Raw genomic sequence first — 24,962 nt, 5'->3', positions numbered from 1 at the left:
TATTATATTCCTTTTATGATCCTCTCCTATAATCCTTTAATTTAAATCCTTTTTATCCTGTTACCTTTTTCTCAAATCTTTCCGTATCTAGTGTATTTCCGGGAAAAATCAAAGTGTTCGGATTTGGATTCTGACGATCTTTACATACACTTATATCCCATATAAAGTACTAATAAAATCTCAGAATATCCATATCAGAACCCCTACATAGTGTGGCATGAAAAGTTTTCTAATTCAGCAAAAACACTATTCATAAGGGTTTCAAAAATTTCCCAAAATTTGGGGTTATTACACACTTACACTATCATAGACGCCCACTGAGCCCATGTTGCTTATGCCGACTCAATAGATGGACTTACTTCCCGAACGTTGGGTAAGTAATCAATTCATTTACCAAAACTACAACCGTGTTGCGAATATAAAATACACCACAGAGCCGGATCCCTCAGGTTTTGAGCGAGTATTTAAATCCCCTTAAAAAGGAAGATCTTAAATATAAAAATGAGTTTTGGGATCCGCTCTAACTTTTTAAAAATCATTTTGAAGACTCGAAAACACTTTAAAGAGTGTTTGGAGTAAAGCTGATTTAATGAAGTAAATCAGTCCCCAGAATATTTAGAAAATGTCTGAATATTATTATTTAAATAATATTCCCATAAAGAATAATCTTTATAAAAATAATTGAAGTAGAAGTATTAAAACTTATACTTGAAACGAGTATTAAATAACCAAAGATATACTTATATGAAAGTACTATCTTTATTTGAATAATCGAAAATAAGTTTGATTATTGACACCTTATTCTTTAATAAAATAAAGAATATATTTCACTAATAAGCGGAGTCATAATACCTCGAATGAATATTATAAATAATATTCATAAAATAAAGGAGTCATACATCCTCGATTGAATATCCAATTAATATTCAATAATAATATAAAGGAGTCATAAGCCCTCGAATAATATTCGAAATAATATTCAATAATTAATATAAAGTTATCGAATAACCCTTATTCGATTAATAGTTTTGAAAACTATGACCATATATATATATAAGTATATATATATATATTTATATCCATATATACAAAATCTACGCGGGATCCTCGACTCCCGGTTTTAGAAAATATTTTCACCTTTGGGTCCCTACACTAAGGGTATATGCAAATTACCTGCTATCCTCTAGCATAGGTATTATCAACTGAATCAACAGATATATATGGAAAGAATACGAAACAGGCATGCATATATATATACCATAGCAGCATGCTTCAATATATTGCAATATTTGCTAATTAACCAACATGCCTCTATCGCAAGATAATACAAATACATATATACATCACAACAACAGTTATAACGGGTAGAAAACTTGCCTGAGCGACTGGGGGTTACGAATAGCTCGGGACGAGTCTGGTAACCTATAAGCAACAAGTAAGTTGGATTTAAACCAAAGTCACTTGTAAATCTATACTCTAGCCAACTCAGACTCTAACGCTCGTTTTGCGCTTACTGATTCTCTTAAGTCACTCGAGTACCCTCGGCTCCACCATTTTTAATAATTTAACCTTTACGAGTTCTAAGGCGATTCCTTCGCGAGTGTCTTACCAACTACCTAACACACTTACCATAAATGTTTCATACATTAATTAACCCTTTTTGGTCTTTAACCTATGTTTCAAAGTAAGGCGAGGGGAAAAGTTTCGTTCGCGAAACGCCGTTACATGAAACGGTCGTTTCTCCTAAACCGTGCATCGGAATCGAATGAACTACATATCAAAACGAAGCTCGTAACATGAGCTATCTAAACATGGCAATGGTCATAATCTAGCAGGGGGTTCTAGGGTCCTACTGTTATGTACAAAAATAGTCTAAAGAAAATCGGACGTTACGACGACTATGTTTACGCGATTTCCCAATTTTAAACCATTCAAAACCAACCCAATTCAACCTCAAATCCAACATACAACCAAAATCCATCCTTATCACATCATAACAACCCCAACCAATTCAATTTTAACATTCATACTTATGCCTAAGCTTAACTTTAACCATACTTAAGTTCTTTTAATCAAAACAACAACATTTACCATTCCATTTCAATACCATTTCACTCCCAAACTCTAAATCACAAACATCAAGCTACAATATCACCCTACTAATCAAAATCATCTTATAATACATAGGAATCTAGGGTTTGGAGATGATATACCTTCCTTGAAGTGGTGGGAGTAGCTAGGAAGCCTTAAGAAGCTTTGAGAAGTCTTTGGAATGCTTGGATCTTCAAGGAAAACAAGAAAAATTTCAAGTTAAAAACTTGAAAACACTATTCATTGTCTTCTTCTTTGATTAAATGAAGAAGATTGAGAAGGAATTGATGGCTTAAACTCATGATATAGCCCTAACTAAGCATGAAGATGATTAGGGAATTAACTCACCAATTTAGGAAGCTTGGATCTTTGATTTTGAATTTTCTTGCCTTTTGCAATAGTAAAAAGCCGAGAGCTCTCAAGAACAATGCCTTGGTTTCTTTTTTATTTTGATGAAGAATGAATTTGATTGGCTTGGTTGATTTGTTTTTGTGTTTGATTTAGTCAATTTACCTATTTGCCCTTGATTTTGTGTGGTTAAAAAGCCACCACATCTCCTTCCTTCCCATGTCATGCCTATGTCATGTTGTGATGTCATCCTTCCCTCTTTGTCCTCCTCTCATTGGTTGGGTGACATCACTCACTCTAATCCCTTTGATTAACTTCTTAATTGTTTGCCTAATGACCGCTGATCTGTTATACGGTTCGCTTAACTTTCGTTCTCGTTTATCGTTTGAAGGATCATACCCGGGATCTTATTACTTAGGTTCCCTTAACCTTTCTCAATACATTATATTTCTTTTTATGATCCTATATTATAATCCTTTAATTTAAATCCTTTTTATCCTGTTACCTTATACTCAATTCTCTCCGTATCTAGTGTATTTCCAGGAAAAATCAAAGTGTTCGGAATTGGATTCCTACGATCTTTACATACACTCATATATCATATAGAGTACTGATAAAATCTCAGAATATCCATAACAGAACCCCTACATAGTGTGGCATGAAAAGTTTCCTCATTCAGCTAAAACACTATTCACAAGGGTTACAAAAAGTTCAAAATTTTGGGGGTTATTACAGTATCCCCTCCTTAAAAGGATTCCGTCCCGGAATCAAATTGAAATTAAATAGGGATACTCTCTTAGCATTGCACTTTCTAACTCTCGAGTAAATTTTCCCACATTGTGGTCCTACCACCAAACTCCGCCTAGTTTGATAACCCTTCTCCTAAGTACTTGTTCCTTTTCACTCTATAACCCTTCCTGGTTGCTCCATATAGGTTACGTCTGGTTGCATGTCTATGCGCTCATATGCCCCTATTTATCTGGCATCCGAATTACACTTCCTTAACATTGATACGTGAAACACGTTATGACTTGCTACATGTTCTGGGGTAAGGCTAGCTCATACGCTAACTTCCCAATACTTCTTAATATATCCAAGGGTCCGACAAATTGTGGACTTAGCTTTCCTTTCTTTCCGAATCTCATCAATCCTTTCCAAGGGTTTCCAAGGGGATACCTTTAACAACACTAGGTCCCCTACTTCCTATTCTTTGTCCTTTCGTGTCAAATCAACACACTTCTTATGTCCATCTTGGGTTACTACCAGCCGTCCTCTGATTAGATCTATTATATCCCTGGCCCTTTGGACTACTGCGGGTCCGAGCATCTTGCTCTCTACAACTTCATCCTAACATAAGGGAAATCGACATTGTCTTCCCTCAAGGATCTCATAAGGCGATATCTCAATACTGACATATGATCTATTGTCGTAAGAAAACTCAATCCGTGTTAGGTGATCATTCCAAATTCTTTCAAGTCTATTGCACAGACTCTCATTATAGCTTTTAGCATTAGAACTTTTGCTTCTCAATACCCATTCTTTTCCAGTTCGTAATCGCTACTACCTTCCGTTCCTAATATTATACGGGTTATACTTTTGCTCGCTAGCGTTCTATAACCTTTTAATAACCACGTCAACCTTAGTATCACGAATGTGTTTCCATTCCGCATACTACCACCACTTTATTACTCCTTTTTCAGTTGTTTCTATTTTCCAAAATTTGATCAATCAAATAGAAGTAAAGGAATTTGTTGAGAGATCACTATGATCATGAACACTTGTTATATCGCATAGTTAGTACAGAAGGTGGCCAGCCTTTAGTACTTGACAAGCAATTAAACAATAGCTGGTATCCTACTCGGCTTCTATCACACAGATAGATAGTCATTCGGCAATACCTCCCCTTCTGGAAAGGTTGTTCTTCTCAGTTTACATGAAATGAAAAGAAGAGAAAAGAACGAACTGAAGAGAATTGTATATATGAAAAAAATATTGCCATAAAATATCTGGTTTGGAACCTACCTCTGAATTATAGAGGTTTGTCATAGGAGAACAAAACATATATGTATATATATCAACATCAAGTATTATCGCATCGCATTTCACATGCTTAAATATTTTTGTTATTCCGTCCATCATTCTATGGACCCATGCTCTTCCTCGAGCTTATACTCAATCACCTATGAAACTCCCTCGACATCGAAAATCGAATCTGGAATCTCATTTTATACATCATCGTTAATAGAATTCTATGCTTGCACCGCAACCTTCCTCGTATAGTAATACGACTCTCTATTGATAAGAAAGAATAATATTCAATAGGTAGATACTCTACTTAATTAGTCTATCAATGATAACTTATACACTACCACGACCCGATTAGTGGTACTCAATCTCAACACCCATTCCAATACAACTCTCACGGTTGTAATCAGCTCATTACTCGCAGAATCATTGCTGCATTACTATGGTCCACCACTGACCTACTGTAGTCATTCATTTTCCATGAAGTCTTAATAGCTAACCATACGGAGTCCATACATCTCGTATCTAATTCTCCTAAGGAGTTAACATAACCACCAATCACAATTCATGAAGAACACTCCAAACTCTGACGTACTTTCATGACATGAAGTAGATAAAATTGCAGAAGAGTTTCAATCAAAGTAACGATAGCAGGTTAATACCATTCTTAATCATATGCCTTCGATAGAAGACTTAACTCAAAGGTTCGTTTAGTCCTTTTGAAACATGGTCCAGGCTCATTCGCAAGATAGTACCTTCTAAGATAGATAGCCCGCTAATGGCGATTACACGAATTAAACCTTTACACAACTACTATTACGGTTGAATATTGCACAGTCATCAGAAGGAATGTCAATCTTCCGAACCGTAATACAACCTTCCCGGCTTCAACCATCATCACTGTATTCCTTTGGCACACGCGCCTATAATTATCCTCTTACCTTTAAAGTGTCGGCCACCTCTTTGGCCTTTCCTGATAGTAAAATTTCCTTACAGTCAATGTCATTTTAACCACCTCCAAATAAATTTTCTACCTTATTTCAATCACAGCTTATGTGAAAATGCTTTTCTTTAATATCTGATGAGTAAATAAAAAAAAATATCACCATTTTTCCATAAGTTATTGCCTCAATCTTTAGAGGTTAATCACTGTCACGACTGACTCTCAATCATACTTAGAACATCTTTTATCTTAGGTCCTAATTGCCCTGAACAATTTCGACCTTTACTGGTTCGATTCATACTTTCTCGTGGTTTAACACATGCCTCACTTGGCAACATTATAATTACGTCATATTTCCTTTATCAACATTTCTATTCTTGAGAATTTTGAATATTACCTTTCTCCTTGTAAAACCTCTAAGGTTATCCTTCAATCGTTCCTCCTGTATTCCCTAGATACAGGGCATATCACAATACCATTTACTAATACTAGAACCATTGTCTATATTCTTCTGAAAAATTTCTCCACTGATTCTTAAAGGTTGTTGTTACCTTAACCCTTTCCCAATCATACTGTCAAAACTCATACTGTCCCTATTAAGGGTGACATGCCAACCTTTATGCAGTCCCCTAGGATTCATTTTAAGTTACCAATGTTCTATCCTTAATTCCACCTTTAAAAGGTACCTGTATCCTTCCATGGATAAATCAAGTCATATATCCTTGATAGATTATCTTATTCATCATTCCCACCTCGATAGTCTATACCTAACTTCATAATAGCATCCTTATTCAAATTGAGGTCAATCCATATGGCCTCCAAAAGATAACAATGGTCATCCGCTTTTCTTTCTAGATTTGGTAATGATAACATGGATGTTCTGGAAGATATTGGTCATGTTCAACGTGAACTTCTTCTTAATAATTCCTTATTTACTTTTGTTGTTTATCTCAACAGTCATCTCAATGTTGGGATACCTCTCATACCTGGCGTCTCCCTTTCTGAGTATCGAGCCACCGGTCTTACATTTCACATTATTGAAGGTCACTTCCTTCATCCAATTTTCCTACTTTCTTACTTTCTTGTCTCCTTAGTCTATCCGCGTCTTATTATTTATCCTTCGAACTATCTAAAGGTTTCCTTGAATCCTCCCAACTTAAAGGGGATAAAATGTACATAACTCGTATGCCTTCAACCATCAACTTTAACTCATGGTGAATCACCCTCATACCAATGATTACATACTTTCCTATTTCTATTGCTACGAGTCTTTAGGGTTTCCTCATACCCGACTCCCTTATCATACCTCAAACTCTATTGCCTTTATATCCCTTTCCACTTCAGTTCCTTTTTATTTCCCTTTCTCTTATCATTATTTCATGAACGAACACAACATAAGCATTGATTTCAAACATCCCGTCATTCTGGATTCGTGTCCTTAGAACGAATCTTGACAACTTTTACAACTTAGATTCATAATTCATCATACTCGTCTGCCTTTGTTCTGGCTCTAAAGCTTTTACTCTATCTCTATAACCTTGGGAAGTACTTTCCTGAAAACAATTGACTGAACTTAAATCAGTTTATTATAATCTCTTGCTCCGTGTCTTTCTTGGTCTTTCACGAGCGGGTGGTCTCTCTCTTAGGAGGGTAAGTGATAAAAATAGTCTTTTGTGATTCGTCAATCATTTAGAATCTCAAATGATTCCTATATTTCCTTTAGCCAGGCTCTTGCCTCGACTGGGTCAGCTTGTTCCTTGGAATTCTTAGAGCTTAGCGACTTAGAGTAACTGAAAGAATTTCACACCACATTGTTTCCTCAAGGTGGTGGTTGGGAATAAAATATAAGTTCTGTTTAGACAGGTTCATGAATTTCCGTATAGGAGTACCATCTCGGGTCTCCTTATCTCGCTCGACTTCTGCTGTTTTAGTCTAAATATTTCTTCCTACTCCCCATAATTGGGGTCATCTTTTAATTTAAAATCTTCATTTTCCACTTTATTATATTATGGGTTCCTTCTATCTTGATGGCGTCCTCCCTGACTATCACATTCAGGGTTTGCCCTAAATCTTATTCCTCAAACTAGCTTTCATCTAAGATCTCATCTTTAAGCTCTTGAACATTTGGAACCCAAATTCTGTAGGAATACCTCATTATTCCCTTATCATCTTTCTCGTTATTAATCTTTTATCTAATTGTTAGCTCTCTGCCTTCATTCATCACTTTTTCTGGCACAATATGTTCTCTTCCGATAATTCGGACTATATTGCAATCTTAAACATCTTTTCGGTACCGGCTCCGGTTACCTTCACTTCTATTTCCATTTTCTCAAAATCTCTTATAAACTCTCTCAAAGACATGATCATCTTGAGTCTCTCCTTTTTACTAAGGGCATCAGCCACCACATGGGCTTTCCCCGAATGATACAGAATCTCCCAATCATAATTCTTGATTAGCTCTAACCGCCTCCTCGGGCGTATGTTGAGCTCTTTCTACGTAAAAATGTACTAGAGCTCCTATGGTTTGTGAATCTCACACTTCTCTCCATACAAGTAGTGCCTCAAATCTTTAGGGCAAAACTATTGCCATGAGCCCAAGCTCATGGGTGGGAATATCGAATTTTAAATTCCCTTAATTGTCTTGACGCGTACGCGATTACCTTGTTGTGCTGTATAAGAATCACCCTAATTCCTTATGCGAAGCGTCAATACAAATCACAAAATCTCCTTTTTCCATCCGACAATGCCAACATAGGGGTCATCACCAACCTTTGCTTTAGTTGTTAAAACTTTTCTCGTATTTCTCTGTCCATTCAAACTTCCCAGTATTACGAGTAAGCCGCGTTAAAGGGGCTACTATCTTTACAAACTTGAACGAACCTCCGGTAGTGACCGGCCAATCCTACCTCTGGTAGTTTCCCTAACCATGGTCATCAATTCCTCAATGGTCCTTTATTCATTCTTGTTAGGATCTTCCACGAGATCCTCCTCAGCAACAATCCCATCTAGGACAACATCCTCAACCATTATATCCTCAATATGAACATCATCCGGTCTTGCGTTAGGACGCTCTATCGGATCCACAATCCGATCTCCAATTAGTAATAAAACATCATCGCGCTGTCACTTCTCAACCTCAGGGTTCGGAGTCCCGCTACCATATACGATAATGAACTACACCACTATCACAATATTTATAAGGGTTCCCATAAGGGTTTTAACTGTCAGTACTACGTTAGGTAGTCCGACTTTGAACTTGGCAAGAGTTCTTATTATCTTAGTGAACTTATTATCTTAACGTCACATCATCTCTGAGGTTTATAACGCTTAGCTCTGATACCACTTCTGTAAAACCCCCAGATCCGGGGTCGGGGATCCGGGTCGTCACGGTCTTTCTTTCCATAATATCACTTCACTTAATTAATAATAAATAACCTTATGTTGTGACCCCACACTAACACACACCACAACCCGTTATAGTCTCAGAGATGAAATTGAAATAAGTACAAGTCTTTGAATCCATAATTTAAAAGTTATTACAACCCAAAATGATTACTTGATAATTTACAGTTAATTGCCATTATCTACCACAAGTTATAATTATACATAATTTGATTCTCAAAAATAGAATGTCTGATCTACCAATAGATCTACCTCTACAGCTATAGCAGCTACAACATCATCGGGAAGACGCGGGACGCTTCCCACGCGCTTGTGCTGGGTCTGCTGGAGTCTGGCCATCTTTCCTAACTGTTGTTGTGTGATGAAGAAATAAAGCAAGAGTGAGCCTTACAGCTCGCAAGATAATATATAGTGATAACAATAATATAAGTATCTAAATGGATACTTACTAGAATCTTTTATCATGCGTAAGATAATTACTTACTAGATATAAGTAAAAATAAGGGATGAAGTTACCAAATACTTCAATATACTTATATCATTTAAAAAGCTGCTTGAACTACCACTGTTCAAAGTATAATGAGCTTTCAACAGTTCATCAGATAGATGAGACTACAAGACAAGATTTGAATAGATTAAATCTTTGAAATATTATTAAAGGAAATGAAGTTATGATATACTTCATTAAGTTCTGATATATATATATATATATCCACATATACATCTTCTTTATATAATTTCCTGAAAACCTCTGTCATGTAAAGTATGAACAGAATTGCAATATCCAATAAATTTGGAAAGGAAAAGAATTTGGCATAAACCAGATATCTTGCTGATCAGGCAAAGATACCCATAAGTAACCTTTTCTACTAGTAGATGGACGAATTCCCCACTGGTCATCACCCTGGTCGTAATAGGACCTTATGATGGACTGCCACTCAGCCACTTATGCATTTGATGGACTCCCACTGAGCCACTTACACTATCATGGACGCCCACTGAGCCCATGTTGCTTATGCCGACTCAATAGATGGATTTACTTCCCGAACGTTGGGTAAGTAATCAATTCATTTACCAAAACTGCAACCGTGTTGCGAATATAAAATACACCACAGAGCCGGATCCCTCAGGTTTTGAGCGAGTATTTAAATCCCCTTAAAAAGGAAGATCTTAAATATAAAAATGAGTTTTGGGATCCGCTCTAACTTTTTAAAAATCATTTTGAAGACTCGAAAACACTTTAAAGAGTGTTTGGAGTAAAGCTGATTTAATGAAGTAAATCAGTCCCCAGAATATTTAGAAAATGTCTGAATATTATTATTTAAATAATATTCCCATAAAGAATAATCTTTATAAAAATAATTGAAGTATAAGTATTAAAACTTATACTTGAAACGAGTATTAAATAACCAAAGATATACTTATATGAAAGTACTATCTTTATTTGAATAATCGAAAATAAGTTTGATTATTGACACCTTATTTTTTAATAAAATAAAGAATATATTTCAGTAATAAGCGGAGTCATAATACCTCGAATGAATATTATAAATAATATTCATAAAATAAAGGAGTCATACATCCTCGATTGAATATCCAATTAATATTCAATAATAATATAAAGGAGTCATAAGCCCTCGAATAATATTCGAAATAATATTCAATAATTAATATAAAGTTATCGAATAACCCTTATTCGATTAATAGTTTTGAAAACTATGACCATATATATATATAAGTATATATATATATATATTTATATCCATATATACAAAATCTATGCGGGATCCTCGATTCCCGGTTTTAGAAAATATTTTCACCTTTGGGTCCCTATACTAAGGGTATATGCAAATTACCTGCTATCCTCTAGCATAGGTATTATCAACTGAATCAACAGATATATATGGAAAGAATACGAAACAGGCATGCATATATATATACCATAGCAGCATGCTTCAATATATTGCAACATTTGCTAATTAACCAACATGCATCTATCGCAAGATAATGCAAATACATATATACATCACAACAACTGTTATAACGGGTAGAAAACTTGCCTGAGCGACTGGGGGTTACGAATGGCTCGGGACGAGTCTGGTAACCTATAAGCAACAAGTAAGTTGGAATTAAACCAAAGTCACTTGTAAATCTATACTCTAGCCAACTCAGACTCTAACGCTCATTTTGCGCTTACTGATTCTCTTAAGTCACTCGAGTACCCTCGGCTCCACCATTTTTAATAATTTAACCTTTACGAGTTCTAAGGCGATTCCTTCGCGAGTGTCTTACCAACTTCCTAACACACTTACCATAAATGTTTCATACATTAATTAACCCTTTTTGGTCTTTAACCTATGTTTCAAAGTAAGGCGAGGGGAAAAGTTTCGTTCGCGAAACGCCGTTACATGAAACGGTCGTTTCTCCTAAACCGTGCATCGGAATCAAACGAACTACATATCAAAACGAAGCTCGTAACATGAGCTATCTAAACATGGCAATGGTCATAATCTAGCAGGGGGTTCTCGGGTCCTAATGTTATGCAAAAAAACAGTCTAAAGAAAATCAGATGTTACGACGGCTATGTTTACGCGATTTCCCAATTTTAAACCATTCAAAATCAACCCAATTCAACCTCAAATCCAACATACAACCAACATCCATCCTTATCACATCATAACAACCCCAACCAATTCAATTTTAACATTCATACTTATGCCTAAGCTTAACTTTAACCATACTTAAGTTCTTTTAATCAAAACAACAACATTCACCATTCCATTTCAATACCATTTCAATCCCAAACTCTAAATCACAAACATCAAGCTACAATATCACCCTACTAATCAAAATCATCTTATAATTCATAGGAATCTAGGGTTTGAAAACACTATTCATTGTCTTCTTCTTTGATTAAATGAAGAAGATTGAGAAGGAATTGATGGCTTAAACTCATGATATAGCCCTAACTAAACATGAAGATGATTAGGGAATTAACTCACCAATTTTGGAAGCTTGGATCTTTGATTTTGAATTTTCTTGCCTTTTGCAATAGTAAAAAGCCGAGAACTCTCAAGAACAATGCCTTGGTTTCTTTTTGATTTTGATGAAGAATGAATTTGCTTGGCTTGGTTGATTTGTTTTTGTGTTTGATTTAGTCAATTTACCTATTTGCCCTTGATTTTGTGTGGTTAAAAAGACACCACATCTCCTTTCTTCCCATGTCATGCCTATGTCATGTTGTGATGTCATCCTTCCCTCTTTGTCCTCCTCTCATTGGTTGGGTGACATCCCTTTGATTAACTTCCTAATTATTTGCCTAATGACCGCTGATCTGTTATACGGTTCGCTTAACTTTCGTTCTCATTTATCGTTTGAAGGATCATACCCGGGATCTTATTACTTAGGTTCCCTTAACCTTTCTCAATACATTATATTCCTTTTTATGATCCTCTATTATAATCCTTTAATTTAAATCTTTTTTATCCTGTTACCTTATACTCAATTCTCTCCGTATCTAGTGTATTTCCGGGAAAAATCAAAGTGTTCGGAATTGGATTCTGACGATCTTTATATACACTCATATATCATATAGAGTACTGATAAAATCTCAGAATATCCATAACAGAACCCCTACATAGTGTGGCATGAAAAGTTTCCTCATTCAGCTAAAACACTATTCACAAGGGTTACAAAAAGTTCAAAATTTTGGGGGTTATTACAATGACACAAGAGTCAAGTTGGACCAACTCCATTAAGCCAGATATGAAGCCTCAACATTATTGATGGAGGGAATCAAGGAATCTGTTCAAGCCACATTTGGTGCTCCTCTCTCCTCAAGCTCACAACAACCAGTCTCCACCTCAAAAAATTTCCAAATCCAGTCTCCAATCTTCAAGCCTCAAATGATTCACTAACGGCTCAGGTCACAGCTCTCACTACTGTAATGCAGAGTCAACAAAATGACATAAGGACCCTAGTAGACTCCCACAAACATCTCCAAATACAGAATTATGTCTCTTCGGGAGCTATTATGGGAGCCTTGAAGATTCCATTACCTTCCTTGCCTGAACCGTTAGGCCAGAAATTCCAACGCATCTACTCCTGCCTGCTACCAAGACTAAGAGGGATATACAATCTAGAATTCAACAATCTAAAGAAGCTGGACTACAATCAAAGGAAGCTGGAAAAACTATATCCCACTCTGGCCAAAGCTCTACACAAGTCAAAATTTCTCAAGATGTGGGTAAAGACTGACTCCGAAAAGCTGCAGAAGGACCCTGTCAAGACAAAGAGTTCAATGAGTTACTAACAGTTCTAAGATTCTCTCTTTACAACAACTATATCACTTACAAGAGAGCTTTGGTCAACAACATCAACGTTCTGAGAGTGGTGATTGTAAAGGTTGGAAATTTTTTGGAGAAAATGATAATTGCAATGTCAATGATTATGGTTTGGACAGGTGTCTACAGGTGTCTCTCTCAAATATTTAATCCACGAGAGTATCTGAGCTGGATGTAATAATTGATAGAGTTAATCCAGTCATTCCTGAGGACACCCAATTACTTAGTGAACTCAAGAAAGCTCATATAGTTACTGTTCCTGAAGCCTATCTCCATCCAAGCAAAGGGGTGGTCTATATTTATCGACAAACCAGAAAGTGCAAATACTTCACAATCCCCAAGAACTGTGTTAGGGGTAATCTAAGAGTAATCATGACATTGGAAACTGAGCTCAAGACAAAGAAGAATAAGACAGATGAAGATGATGAGATGATCATGATGTTGGGAAGATATCTACAGAATGCTGAAACCATGTTGCCGACTACTTAATTCAATACCAAAGATGATTTGGATGATGGCGAGCAGAAGAATAATGAGCAAAAACCTTTTGACTCAAATCCAAGTCAATCTACCAAGGCAACTGGCAGTAAAATAGATGAGAAGAAGAAGGATGAAAAGAAGAGGGATGATAGAAAAAAGGGAGATAAAAGCAAAAAGAGGAAAAAGGGAGGAGAAGAAGGTATCAAGAAAAATGTCCTACAAATTTAAATCTCACAAACTCAAACCACCAAACCTAGCCAAACACCATCTCAACAAAACCTACCTCAAAAGCTAAAATTCTTGTATAAACAAACTACAAACACCCTACTCAAAATACCAATCAGATCCAGCCATGTCACACTAAATAATATCACAAACCTACCATTATTCAAGCCTCCAATCATAACTCACTTCAAGACTGTGGGAAGAAAACCAAGGAAAATGCAAGCTGGTGCTGGGGTCATCTGGAACTATTTCAATCAAAATGACTTTCTTCCTCTAAATATGTGCATCACAGATGATTACTTTTTCCAACAACTAGCTGAAGAAATTGTTAGAGTTTAGGTTTTATCCTTAACAGAAGTCAGAATCTATTATATGGATGGCTCCTTCATTTTGCTTAGCAGGATAGTAATGTAAACATTTTCAACCACACAGCTGAAGAGGGTGATCAACTTGATGAAGGATAAGGACACAAGTACAAGAATGTGGAAGGCTGTGATGTCTGAAAGGTTGAGGGAAAGGAATGAAAGACATGCAAAATTGAAGGTTGAAAAGGAGGAAATGGACAGAAAATATGCAAGGGGGATAGAGATGTTTGAGAAGAATCAAATGAGCTCAAGGAAAAGGGGTTGAGTAGAATATCAAAGGATGGACATTTTCTGAACATACAAGTTGGCAGATTCTCAAGATACATAGTTGGTTACCTAAACGGTTACTCATTGGATGATTGGCTCAAGCTTGTAGAAGCTCTAAGAGGGACTGGAATAATAGAGGAACTCCAAGTGCTAGGAAATCTAAAGGACCTCATTAGAAAACAACCAGGCTATGAGAAATTCATTTGATGGTTATAATTATTGAATTTATGTAATCATCTAATGTATAAAAGTTGTATTTATTACTCTATCAGTTTTTATGTAATTATTTGTAGCTTAGGGTTAGTCTTGTTATCAGGAATAAATTTGTGTTAAGCAATCTTCTCACAAATTTGGGGTGATTGTTGTGCAAGACATGCGTATATAATAACAAGACTAAGTCACATTGACAACTCTAAGATATAGTTGCTTGATAATCAACTTTAATTTTGCATTATATTTCTTGAGTCTGTAAAAAGGTTCGAATATTAGACTAGAGTATTTTTCTGTAAACAGATTCAAGCTAAGGAATAAACTCTGGAAGAAGATTAATCCATGATCATGCCTCAAAGAAAAGTGAAGAAGCTTTGAGTTGAATAAAACTGTTTTATAAAAAATGTTCTAAGTCAAGATATCGACAAGTCACAGGTCAAGCAATATAAAGAAGTTATTCGAAAACTCCAGAATGACTTATCAAGAAGTCTAAAATGGCTTATAAAGAAGTTTCAGAGATATCAATAAGTCAAATGAAGATATGAAAATTGAAGATATCGACAAGTCATTTCTGCATGTAGAGAACTCAGAGATATCGACAAGTCAAATGAAGATGTGTCAATATCTCATTAGAGATCTCAGAGATATCGACAAGTCAAAATGTATATAGAGATCTCTGAGATATTGATAAGTCAATTCTACTTGTAGAGATCTTAGATATATCGACAAGTCATTTATCATGCAAAGATTAAGAGACCTCGATAAGTCAAATATACCTATAGAGAACTCAGATATCTCGATAAGTCATTATACTTATCGAGATGTCACTTCTCTATATAACAAATTGGAGATCTCGATATGCCTCACAAATACAAAATGCAAACAAATTCAAGATTCAAGATTATCAGTCAACAAATGATCTATCAACTAGATTGAAAAGTCTACAAAGTAGCTTGAGAGAATACATGATCAAGGGCCAAGATTAATTGGACAAAGGATGGTCACATACCTGCAAGATTTTGCACAGATTAGCTAAGCTAGAAATGGAAATAGAAAAAGGTTTCTTTAGAAAAGAGTTTAGTAAATATTAGTGCAAGTTTTGTAAACTAGTGCCGCTAATGTATAAAGCATGCACTGGTCCCTAGTTTAGTAGTAACAAACAGATTCATATTTTCTTGTATTCTCTCAAGAAAGAAGCCGATTTCTTAAATTTTTAAGAACAGAGAATTTGTAGCAGGACGAACTTAATTAATACAAATTAAGTGAGTTTTGAAATATTGTGCTTGTTGTTTTAATTCTACTAACATAATATCTCTGTAATTAAACTGCTTTGTTCACACACGATATCCAAACTTTTTAGAAGGCTAAAAATCCAAAGAAACACATTCACCCCTATATTGTACTCAATATATAACATGGACAGTTTCTTCAAAGGAGATAGCGAGAGTTTCATTGATTTTCTAGGTATGGACAAATTGTTGAGAGCAAATACAAAATTAAGTGTTGGGAATGTTTTAGTTCAATGGAAGAACTTTATTGATTTACTAGGAGTGGACAACTTGTTTAGAGCATATACAAACTCAAAATTTCTTGTTCTTTCAATATTTCTACCAAAGGTAATTATTATGAGGCTAAAATTTAATGTTGTCACGTTCTGTAATATATTCCATCTTTGTATGGTGATCCTTCGATTCTATAAAACTCGTGATCGAGTTTTTCTAAAGGAGATGAGAATGATGCGGAGCATGACCTTAAGATAATCATATGCATTTATTATCAATTGAGGAAAATTGTTTTTCGAAAAAGAGGAGAATGATGCATGGGCATCATGTGCTGGTATATTTGTTCTCATGAAGACAAATATGAATTTAGACTGATCTACTACATTCATTGTTATTCGTGAGAATCAGTTGGACAATATTACAAGACCAATAGTCAATTTAATTACCAACATAGGTTGATCTTTTGATTGGGATGATTGATATATATTAATTAGATTTTGGCTTACAAGTTTTTACCTTTCAGTTGAAAGGGTTTCTCTTGTTTCAAGCACCTAGGATTTCATTTTCTAGTTGAATTTGGTTTTTATGTAATTTCCTATTCATAGTACATTTTTATGTAATTTCCCTTATAGATTAGGTTTTTGATGAGTTTTCTAGTTGGACTTATAAATTAGCTACGTAACTGATTTTGAATCTGATTTGGATTCCTCATGGGCTTAGGTTATTTTCCTTGCCTATATATACCCCTATATTTTAATCTTTTGAGATAGAGAATTTGATGAGATTAAAATCATGCATTTATACTTGCACACCTTTGAAAGTTGGTGGTTAATTCCTTTACACTTTCTTATCCAGATTTTGTTTATTTTATGGGTGATTCAATTCTTTAAGCAATCTAAATAAATCGATCCTTTAGTTTTGTTTCTTGGTGATTAAATTCTTTATAGTAGCAAGCTAAAGTTATTTTTTCTGCAACAAATATGATCTATATAGAAAATATATATCACTTGTCCACTAAGTCTCTCAATCTAAGTCTAACCCTAGACTCAACCTCTATATAAAGGGCTCTACCCCTCAATCTAAAACTATGTTGTTGGCTTGATTCTCTACAACATATGTATATGTAGGTATCTTGCGAGGACCGTTAGTATACGCAAGAATAACCATTCAAGCTCGAAACTTAACAACCTTAGCATTAAATATAATCATAACCCTTTTTATTCCACAATATTTAGCATCATCTGTGGGAAGGAAACAACAACCATGGTAAGCACATGGAACAAAAGTAACAATGGAACCCGCGATCCAACTCTGTTGAGGACATTTTCATCCTCCATTGAGATCCCAGCGCACTCAACCTATGCCAGCTTATAGGATGCTCTTAAACCATGAGGTTGGAGGAAGTCGGCTCTTACATCAAGGAGAAGGACAAGGGCGGACTCCCCAACATATTCAGGGCTTGGCCTCGATCCTCGAAATCCGAGACTTCTTTGGACCTTACTCTGAAAGAGATTTCGATTCATTAGAGGAGGAGGCCGCACCAAGGAGGTGGCGTGCTAGTAAGGATCCTATGCTAATAGGATATCAACAACCCTGAGGCACCTAAGGGATGATTCCCTAAGATATACAGGAGAGGATTAAGGAACATGGGGCCAAGATCCGAAGGTTGAAGCGTGATATGGAGATGAACGGCCGCCAAGGCCCCATTCGATAGCAATATCAAGGGACTTCCCTTCTTTTATAAACCTGGAAGGTCCTACACCAAGGTAGATAATTGTCACTCCAAGGGTCGATCTAACTGACTTAATGCTTCTAGGAGATCCCGATGATTCTAACCCCCAATTTACTGAAGAGATCATGAATGCCCGCATCTCAAGAAAGTTCAAGATGTCCATCATCAAGGCGTATGATGAAATTGGTGACTCGATGAATCATGTGAGGACATTCTCTAACGCCCTATTGTTGTATCCCGTGAATGACGCTATCAAGTGGCGAGGCTTCCCTCAAACTATGGCTCAAAGATAGTATCTCCGTCTACCTCCCAATTAGATTAGACCCTTCTGGAAAACTAAGTCAGATTTTGATCAAGCAGTTCATCAGTGGTAGAGTGCACAAAAAGAGATCGGCTTCTCTTATGGGCCTTGTGCAAGGAGCAAAGGAGTCCCTTAGAGACTATCTAAACCGGTTCACAGGATACCCTGTAGGTCCCGGATCTTGATGATAAAGTGGCAATGATAGCCCTACATCAAGGAACTAGGGATGAATTCTTTGAGATATCCCTAGCCAAACACCCCCTGAAAGCATACTGCAGCTCCATGATAGGGCCAGAAAGTATATCAAGGTGGAAAAAAGCATGAAGAAGGCGGTGGTAAACAATGAACCCACTGGCAACAAGAAGCGAAAGACATATTAAGAGTACAATGTCAAGGAAAAATATCCTTAAACTGGAAAGAACTCTGACTCCACTTCTAAAACGAACCAATCACCAAAATTCACTTAGTACGCAAGGTTGAACGCTCCAAGGAGCCAAATCCTTTTCGAAATCAAGAAGGATAAGAAGTTTAGATGGCCGAAACCACTAAGGGGAGACCCCGAGAAAAGAGACAGGGCCAATATTGCAGGTTCCACCGAGATGTTGGTTATGATACTGTAAATTACAGACAACTCAAAGATGAGATCGAGTATCTAATTTGAAAAGAAAAGTTTGGGCGATTCACCAAGGGTGCAGAGGTTGGAGGCCAGAAAAGAGATAACGATCGAAGAGGCAACGACCGAGATTGTGATATTTCGTATTTTTTAGAATTATTATTATTATTATTTGAATATATTTATGTGATTTTCTGATTTGAAAGGAGTAAAATGGTGGATATTTTATTCCTGTTTGACGAGTTTGTGTTATTAAATGGTAATGTTCTAATTTTTAAGTGTTGTATCAATCCTTACTAATTTATGAAAATATTTTCTTAAATGTATTATTTTCAAAAATTTATTTGAAAGCTGATCATTTTATTTATATTGGTAAATTGAGTTCATTTTGTAATATTAGGGATTGAGTGGGTATTCTGTCAGCTATGTGTTGTATGTAATATTAATTGTGTGTGACTTAGTTGTGATTGAGGATTATTTGTATTTATAATTACTGAGTCGTATCATTTTATATTAATCTTTAAAAGTGATTTTATTGAATATTTATTTTCATAAATATTTAAATTATCTTTAAAATTATTTGTTATGGTTTTATAATTTCAATAATTATTTGTAGGAATTTATAAAATTTAGAAAGTATTATTTTGCCAAATATTTTTCCCTAAATAATTTTCTGATTGTATTTAAGTGTGAATTTAAAATTAAATTCAAGGTTGTTTCAAAAATTATGAAACTTATGTTTTATTAATGTTAGAATATTTTGAGAATTTTAAAATTATTTCGGAAATTTTTCAGGTTATATTTACCCGCACAATTGTTCGTTAAATTGTAAAATGCGAGTCTGATGCACAATTCAAAAATATTTTGAAAATAATAAAAATTTTATTTGATTAGTTTTTAAATATTTCGAGAATTTTAGAAGTATTTCAGTAAATTTTTGGGTTAGTTTCACCCGCAAGTTTGTTCATTAAATCGCGAATTGGGGGCCTGATTTTAGATTTAAAAATATATTTAAATTTATGAAATTTATATTTTACTAGTTTTTCAATATTTGGGTAATTTTAAAATTATTTTGGCAATTTTACGGGTTTTTTTACCATCAAAATTGTTCGTTAAAACGTAAATTGCGGGACATAACTGAGCTTTCAAGCATTAGAGACACGTGGTAATACCCTTTTAATTTCCTTAAGACATGTCAAATTTTCTGCCCACACCCTTTTACATGGCAGCAGCTGAAGTTATATATATATAAAAAAACATAAAACATATAACCCCCAAGCAACCCACCCCTGTTTTCCCCACCCTCACCATCTCTCTCGTCTCCCTCTGTAATCTCTTTATCTCTTTCTTATATTACAGTTATATTTTAAATATTCAAAAATTAATATCTTCAAACCGTTCATCCAAATTTCAATCGTAATATATGAAAATGATCAGTGTTTCGATATATGTGCATAGGTGTATATATATTGCAAGGTTTTGAGAAGAAAATTTTCGAGGCATAGTTTTCGTTTTAATTTATTTTCGGGACGTAGAAAAGGAGTTTGACGATGTTGATTACTGCACATGACATTTCAACGTGTGTATGTTTATGGTTATTGATATTGGATTTTTCTGGAGATATTTTCCGGACCTCATATAATCTCTTGGGGTTATCGGAATTTATTTTGGGTAAGGATTCCGAGATTTCGCTTTTGTATTTGGATATATTATAGCATGTTAGTGTATACATATTTTTTTCATGATTTTTAGAAGTTGTTGGAGAAAACACTTCTAGCCCGAATTTTTTTAGTTCAGATGGTCGTGTTTTCGTTTCTATCATGTATATACTTGCAAATATAAATTATTTTAGTTTTAAATATATTAATTTTATTAAAGTATTGTTGAATGGTAATGTTGTGATTGATTTTCAGGAGCTCTGACTCCGGGGAAAAGTCCGTTGTACAAAGACTTTATTTCAAAAAAAGATATATAATATTTATTTCAAATTCAAATTATTATCTTTTATCATTTTTGAAAATCATAATTTGATTTAATTTTTATAATTTATTTTGATTAAATATTTATTTATTTAATTAACTGATTAATTCATTTAATCAATTAATTTTATTTATAAATAGTTGAATGACGTATAATTATTTATAATTGAGCCAAATAATATTCTAAAATTATTTTGAGCTTTTAAAATTATATATAAAGTTATTTAATAATCAATTAATATTATTGTTAATTGGTTTATTCTTATTTTATTAATAATAAATAGACCGTTTGTCCGTTTAATACGAAACGAACACGTCTAGACTCGGAAAAATATTCTGCTTTCATTAAAAATACTTTTGAAACAGAAATCTTTCTATTTTGAAAGGTCCCTTATTTTCCAAACGATTCTGAGTTGCGTATTTGTCAAAAAAGTCATATTTCGACTCGATTTTAGTTTTAAACATACCGAGTCAAATTTTTTGACGATCTGAGTCATGTGTTATATGAATTATGTGATTCATGAATTATGTGTGTAGGTGTTATGTGAATTACATGCGTATGTGGGTCAAAGTTCTTGTGTTTGACTGTTATCTTTATATGCGGGCTATCGTATGGGTAGACGATAGAGTTTTGACACGAAATTCGTCGGATAATTATCACTTAGATGATTAAAGTATTATATTTAGATGTGGGTCGTTTGAGACGATCAGAACCAGATATTGGATAAAGAGTGAAACATAATGGTATTGCATATCAGGCTTGAACCAATATCATGACCAGCATACCAGAGAATTAGCAAAGTAAATTATGGTGATGTTTTGAAGCAGAATGACAGAATAATTGTGTTATTGCGAGTATGATTAACTGCTAAACACCAAAGGCAAGTATCCTTATCTTCCCTTATCGTTCAAGTGATATTTATTTTGAATCCTATTATACATGATTCTCTATACTATTTGATAGGGATAAATGAATCCTGATTGTGTAAATTAAATATTATATTAATTATACATGATTTGGGCTGCTAGGCCCAATAAGAAGATGTATGACATTCAGACCAAAAAGGTTAACACGTTGATCAGGCCTGGTGGACCAGATCAGGCCTGATGGAACAAAGAAGGCCCAAGAACCCTGAATATTAATTAATTTTGTAATTAATTAATAAAGGGGAAAATCAGCTATTGAGAAGAGTCCCATTAAGGACATAAATCCTTGCAGATTAGCCTCTAAGGGACCTAGAAGGATAAGGAATCAGTTTCCTACTATTTAGGACTCCAAAGTCCATTCTAATTCTGAGACTTGGCTACCAAGTCTCCTATACCAAGTCCAATTTAAGGACTCCCAATATCTATATAAGGGGTCTCACCCCACTAATCAGAACTACGTTTTTTGGCTTGATTCTCTAATTCACAGAGATACGTAGGCATCTCGTAAAGGCAGAGTTAAGCTACGAAACACGAGAGCAACCATTAAAGGCCTTGAGCTCCCGAACCTTAGTAATAAATACAACAGATAATAACCTTAGTTTTTTATCCATAACATTTGGCACCGTCTGTGGAAAAGCACAACAACAACCATGGCGAAAACACGGAGAACAGTTAGAGCCCTTGAAGGAGGAACACCAACGAGGACAACCCAAGTGATTTTTTCAACTGTGGAGGTACCTCCTCATTTTACTTATGCAACAACGCAAGGAGAAGCCCAGATAGGGGCAACTGAACCTCAGCTACAAGGGACGATTCCCTCAGCTATTCAAGGTACGAATCCCCAAGTTCAACAACTACATGCACCTGTGAATTCTTGACCCATTGGGTACGAATATTCAACTGTGTTGACTACTAACCCCCCTAATGGGATGCCCCTTTACCCTGAGGTTGGAGGAAGTGGACATGTTGGACGGAGTGAAGCACGAGGGCGATCGCCCCCTATATACGAGGTTTGGCTCCTATTCCTGAGGATCGGGACTTTTCTGGCCCTTAAATGGAAAGGGACTCCGAATGTTCGGATGATGAAATAGCCCCAAGAAGGAGACGTGCTGGAAAAGAGCCGGTGGCTGATGGTAGCCAACGTCCTAGGAGCACCAAGGGACGAATCCCCAAGAAGTGCAAGAAAGGATCAAGGCTCACGAGGCTAAGATTCAAAGGCTGAAGCGCGACTTGGAGGCGGACCAGACCGCCAGACCCCCACTACCTCCCAGGGGGAGAAATCTTCCAACTATCATAGACCTGGATGGACCGACACGGAGAAGGGCTATTGTCCCAAGGGCTGATCCTAGCAATCTTCTTCCCCTTGGAGATCCTGATGATCCTACTCCGCCCTTTACTGAAGAAATAATGAATGCCCATATCTCAAGGAAGTTCAAGATGCCAACTATCAAAGCTTATGATGGCACGAGAGATCCCGCTAATCATGTTAGGACATTCTCTAATGCACTGTTGTTGCAGCCCGTGAATGATACTATTAAGTGTCGGGCCTTTCCTCAAACCCTGTCGGGTATGTCTCAAAGGTGGTATAGTCGTTTACCCCCAAACTCTATTGGGTCCTTTAGAGAATAAATCATGCTTTTATTAGGCAATTTATCAGTGGGAGAGTGCATGAGAAAAGTTCAGCATCCCTCATGAGCATTGTGCAGGGGGCGAAGGAATCCTTAAGAGACTACCTGAATCGTTTCACAAAGGAAGCTTTAAAAGTCCCGGACCTTGATGATAAGGTAGCCATGATAGCACTGCAACAGGAAACTAGAGATGAGTTTTTCAAGATGTCCTTGGCCAAATGCCCCCTGAAAGCATGCTGCAGCTCCAAGATAGGGCAGGGAAGTATATTAAAGTGGAAGAGAGTATGAGGAAGACAGTCGTGAGCAACGAGCCCGCTAGAGGCAAGAAGCGGAAGACCGATCTGGAATACATCGCTAAGGACAAGTATCCTAGAACTGAGCAGAATCCTGACTCAACTCCCAAGAGAGGAGGACCTGGACAAAAATTTACTGAGTATGCTAAGCTGAATGCTTCAAGGAGCCAAATTTTAATGGAAATCGAGAAAGATCGAGATATTCGCTAGCCTAAGCCCTTGAAGGCCGATCCTGCCAAGTTAGATAAGAGCAAGTATTGTAGATTTCACAAGGATGTGGGTCATGACACCGATGAGTGTAGGCAACTGAAAGATGAAATTGAGTTCCTCATTCGAAAAGGAAGATTGAACAAATACACTGGAGATGGAGGGGATAGGAATAACAATGGAAGAAAAAACTTTGAAGATCGTAGGAGGGACCAAGACGATCCGGGGCGGAATCCCCAGCCTAGGGGACCGGTGATAAATACAATCTTTGGAGGACCACGACCCCGAGGGCCTGTGATAAACACAATCTTTGGAGGACCAACTGTTGCTGGGTTATCCAAGAACTCCAGGAAAGCGTATGCCCGAGAAGTTATGCATAACAATGTCTTTTGATGATTCTGATCTAGAGGGTGTGAAATTTTCCCATGACGACCCGTTGGTTATAACCCCGATAATAGGGAACAGCCCAGTGAGAAGGGTCCTTGTGGATAATGGTGCTTCAGTGGATATCTTGCTCCATGACACCTTTTTAAGGATGGGATATAATGACACCCAATTGACCCCAACCGACATGCCAATATATGGGTTTGCGGGAGTGGAGTGCCCCGTAGAAGGGATAATCAAGTTGCCAACAACCATAGGACAGGAAACAAGGAAAGTAACTCAGATGTTGGACTTCGTGGTGGTGAAGGCTAGTTTGACTTACAATGCTATCATGGGAAGAACAGGGATACACGCCTTCAAGGAAGTCCCTTCTTCCTACCATTCAGTTATGAAGTTTCCTACCCGGGATGGGATCGGAGAAGAGAGAGGAGACCAAAAAATGGCTAGAAGCTGTTATGTGGCCTCTTTGAGGGCAGATGGAGTTGGGGGTAGGTTCTTCCTATTGAAGATCTGGATATCCGAGAGAATGATGAGAAAAGAGGAAAGCCAGCAGAAGACTTGGTTTCAATTCCTTTAGCCCCCGAAGATCCTGAGAAGGTGACTTTTATCGGAGCAACGCTCGAGGAGCCCTTTAGAGGGAAGTTGGTGAAATTTTTGCAAGAAAATAGTGACGTATTTGCTTGGTCAGTAGCTGATA

The sequence above is a fragment of the Apium graveolens genome, chromosome 4, assembly GCF_009905375.1.
Source record: "Apium graveolens cultivar Ventura chromosome 4, ASM990537v1, whole genome shotgun sequence".
NCBI classification, from domain to species: domain Eukaryota; kingdom Viridiplantae; phylum Streptophyta; class Magnoliopsida; order Apiales; family Apiaceae; genus Apium; species Apium graveolens.
Note: the sequence above shows the minus strand (reverse complement) of the source record.